Source organism: Balaenoptera acutorostrata, chromosome 3, assembly GCF_949987535.1.
Source record: "Balaenoptera acutorostrata chromosome 3, mBalAcu1.1, whole genome shotgun sequence".
NCBI classification, from domain to species: domain Eukaryota; kingdom Metazoa; phylum Chordata; class Mammalia; order Artiodactyla; family Balaenopteridae; genus Balaenoptera; species Balaenoptera acutorostrata.
The window spans coordinates 173,203,987-173,208,710 of NC_080066.1; positions in this window are offsets into that span (position 1 = coordinate 173,203,987).

The window sequence follows — 4,724 nt, forward strand, 5'->3', positions numbered from 1 at the left end:
ATGCCAAAACCCTTGGAATCATCTCAGGCTCCTTTCTCTTTCTCCACATCCATTATGTCAGCACCAGCTCTGCCTCCCAAGTCAGCTCCATGCTTCTGCCTTTACCCGACAGTCTGTTCTCAACCTGAGGGATCCTTTTCAAATGTGCAGCAGGTCAGGCCACGCTTCTGTGGATTCTTGTCTCACTTGCATAAAAGCCAAGGTCCTTACACTGGTGGACAAGGCCTTAAATGATCACCCCCACCACCTCCACCCCCCGCCGGCATTGTCTCCCCCGCCCATACTCACCTATAGCTCTCCCACTTTGCTCATGCTGCCCCAGCCATACTCGCCTTCTCACTTGTCTTCAAACATGCCAGGTATGCTCCTCTCTCGGGGCCTTTGCACATGCTCTGCCTTCTGTCAGCAATGCTCTTCCCCCAGATATACACAAGCCTGCTTCCTAACACTTTCAAGTGTTCAATAGTCTCCTTCTCAGTGAGGTCTTCCTTGCTCAGGGTATTTATAAAGAACATTTCCCAGCCTTCTCTAGCCCTCTTCTCTGTAGTACTTATCACCATCTAATGTACTTTACAATAGAGGTTACTTTTTGTTTTGTTTATTATCTGTCTCTACCCCTGGAAGATAAGGAGGGCAGGAAATTTGTCTGTTTGGTTCTCTGTGGAATCCTCAGCATCTGGACGAGTGCCTGCCCCACAGTAGGCTGACAGTAGCTACTTGTTGAATGAACAGATGCTATGAACGTGTCAGTTGTGAACGTCCACATACATATTTATTTGCTCGCATGTGGGGCTATCTCTTCAAGGTGAATTATTAGAAGTGGAATTGCTGAGCCAAAGGGCATGCTTATTTTAAATGTAATAGGTATTGTAAATTGCTTTCCATAAGGGTTGTACATTTGGTATACTATATGATTCTTCTTGTAAAAAAAAAAAAAAAAAGATGTATTTTAAAATAGAACTTAACCTGGATGTAGGGGTGAGGTTACAAGTGAAAGGGACCTTTTAATTCAGGGATCCTTCATCTGGGGTCCATGAACGTAGACTTCTGATGGACATTCAGCATCTTTTTAAACTGGAAATGTTGCCAACACAGCACAGTCATTTTAACAGTATCTGGGACTTTGTCACTAACAGAAGTCACAAATATTTTTGTATCATAGTATAAATGTTGTGGCTGTCTTGAATTTGTTCACCCTCTTTACTGCTTTGGAATCACAGTGAATCCTCCTTCCCTTGAATCCTCCCTTTCCTTTACCCACCACTAGTTATTTGTCTCGCCACTAGATCTTGTTATTTAATGTGTTAATAAAGAAGCACCTATAATACCTTATTGCTAATTTGTTTTTTTAATACTCATATCTATTTCAGTATAATTGGTTTCATTTTATGCATTTAAAATTAGAGTCTTTATCAAACTGCCACAAGGGTTCATGGTGCAAAAACAGTTAAGAGCTCTGTTCGTTGAAGGAGCTGCTGTTCATTTGAAGGAGTAAGTTAGTCATACAGATAATCATTAGGCATTTTATGAAATTAAAGTGCCACAAAATTTCAGTACCAGAATAGTAGATACACTAATATTCATGGCTATCGTGTCTTTCATTCGTTCATCCGATGCTTATTTATTAAGTGCTTCTATAGGCAGTGCTCTGTGTCAAGAGTTCTGCAAATCAAAGGTGAAGATCTGCTCCTTGCTTATGCTCACTGGGGAACGTTGAAAGTGACTAATCCAGTGATGCACATCAGAACCGTCTACCCAGAGCCTTTCCATCCTTGACTCACTCCCCTCCTCTACCCACCTCTGCATGTTGGAGAGCTCAGGTCTTGTTCCTGGTTTTCTTCTCTATCCACGTTTTTTCGCTACGTGATCTTATGCAGAGTTACAACACCTAAATGCTGGTGATTTCCAAAGTTACACCTTCAGACCAGATCTTGCCCTAAGATCCAGGCTCATCCATACTTACCATCTCTACTTGGGTGACTCATGGCATCCCAGACTTCATAATCAAACATATTTCTCCCTACTATTTCAGTAAGTGGCATCACTATCCATCCATTGACTCAAGCTAAAAATTGCCCAAGGGTCTTCCTTGAATCCTACCTTCCCTTTACTTGCCTCCCCTTATCCCACATCCCTAATGCAATTCATCAGCAAATAATATTGGTTCTCTATTCATAATACCTTATTACAGTGCTATTCAAAGTGTGGTCAGCAGATCAGTGCTGGTCCGTGATGAGTTAGGTATAGACATTGAGAGTAAGCATTAGAAGCTTTTACAGCAGTTTGAAATTGTCATGATGCCACATTCACTATGGCAGGTTCATATCATTGAACAGGGTATAGACCTCTTCAGTTCTGGCAAGCTCAAATGGTGAGTCATGTGGCGCAAGTTGTGTAATAAATAATCCCGTGCAATAGGACCATATTACAGTATGTGATAGTTTATGATTGGTTTATCAGCTGTATTCTCAAAGTGTATAAAAACCTGTGAAGATGTAAGCATTTCTTGTTATAACTTATATTTACAAGTTTTCATTTTTAATCAAAAAGTTTCATTTTATTGTTTAACATTATTAGTTAATTAAGGAAATAAAATTTATGTTGATTATTTTCACCCTCAAGTTACAGAAGGTAAAACCAGCCTCACTGGAGTTTTTTGTTAGCTTGTTGGCAAGGAAACACTTGTCTTTTCTGAATGTGGCAAGAGTATAAACCAAATGGTGAAGGTGGAAGTGATTCTGAAGAAACAAAGGCCCAAGAGTACATATTTGTTTTCCTCAAAACTGTGATCCTTCACATACTGAGTTCAGTTTATAGCTGTCATTGATGTTGACATCCTAAAAGCATAATGTTTAGTGATTTGTAGAGACATACTGGCTATGAAGCAATGGAACCATCAAAACATATAGGGTAGTAGAATCCACGATGACACACAAAAAAAGTATTCTTTAATGGCATCCAAAAAATAATAATTAAGTTCAAAGCCACGAGAATTTTTTGAAAGAAAGAATAGAGGATTAAAAAGCTGATTGAAACAGATATTCAGTATTTCTCTTATAAACATGAGGGTTCTACAGGCTCCTTAGTAAGTAGTGTTTCAGCTTGCCAAGACTAAAATCCATATACAGTTGGTGAGACATTGGTGAAGGATTGTATCAAAGGTATTTGCTCAGAAATGTTGGGTGAATCCGCGCACAGAAGGTAGCTCAAGTATACTTCCAGGGCCCCCGCAGCTCAGCCTATTCTGGAACCGGCCAATGGTGTGGAGGACTAACTCATAGAGCAACTGAAGCCAGCAACATGTTTTTTCATTGTAGTGCAATCATTTCACTCATATTCCTATTTATGTGCAATTTGAACATGTTGGTGATACGAAGGAAGAATTTCTTTTTTCAGTTTTGTGGCTGACAAACAACTAAGTCTGAACTGTGTAGATGAAGGATTAGTTGTCAACAAACATGGATTGGAGTTTTTACATTTTGTGTAGGAGCGTGTTCCGATGGTGCAGAAAACATCCTGAAGACATCGCCCTGATTTAGGGGCTGCACCAGAATGTAAATCAGTGGGCTGTCTCTCTCATGAAGAAGTCCTGCTATGAAAAGAAATGTTGGTGGAACTAAACTGTGGGCTTAGTGCCGTCCTAAAAATCATGAATTAGGTAAAGGCTGGTGTGTTAAATTCTGGATTATTCTCTTGTGTTACATGATACTGTGTAGGCAGATCATGAACAGCTATTACTACATGCTGAGGTGTGATGATAATCAAGAGGACAAGTGTTCGAGAATGTTCAATTTATAGAACAACTCTAAACGTTTCTGTAAAATCAGAAGACAGTTTGATCCCGGCTTGTTGAAGATATGAATTGGACAAGCAGGATTGCGTATGTATCTAATACCTTCATTATTTTTAATGATCTCAGTATTTCCATGCAAAGAAGAAATGCAACATGTTTTTCAGTGGCTGATAAAAAAAAGAAAGGAGCTTGGAAGAACAGAGTTTCTACAGATTATTATGACACACGTTCCATAAATTAACAATTATCAATGATGCAGGTGATCTTCATACTGCACATCTGTGAAAAGCTATCACAAAACACCTTAAAATTTGATAAGGCATTTTGAATTTTATTTTCCATCAAAAGAAGATCTACGCCTAAAAAATTCATGGATCCAGAATCCATTTCTTTCATCAAAAGATAACTTAAATTTAACCATAACTTACAAGATACATTGCTGGAACTGACTTCTTTTGAAGGATTTAAAGGACTCTGAAAACACAGTAGTACTTTCTCCATTTTAGATAAAATTTTAAAGTGAACAAACTGAGCTTGCTGAAATTGCTCTAAAACCTCTTCTTCTATTCCATTCTGTGAGACTGGTTTCTTTCCTCTTATTATTATTAACATAAAACATAGAAATAGTTTAGATGTACCTTATCAACTACAAGTAGCCTTGTTGGCAAAACCACCTAGATTAGATAAATTATCAATCAAGAAGCAAGTCAATTTGTCACATTAAAAATTTTAAGCATTTATATACACTGTGTTCATTCAAAGTGTGCCTATAGACATTTAATATGGGGATTCATTTTTTTCCCTCAAAATGAAAAAAAAAGTTACAAGTGTAATAGTGAGCCTATACTGCATATTAGTTGCCTATATACATACTTTCAATGAACAAACAACATGTACAATTTTCATACGTTTTTCCTTATGTATACTTTGG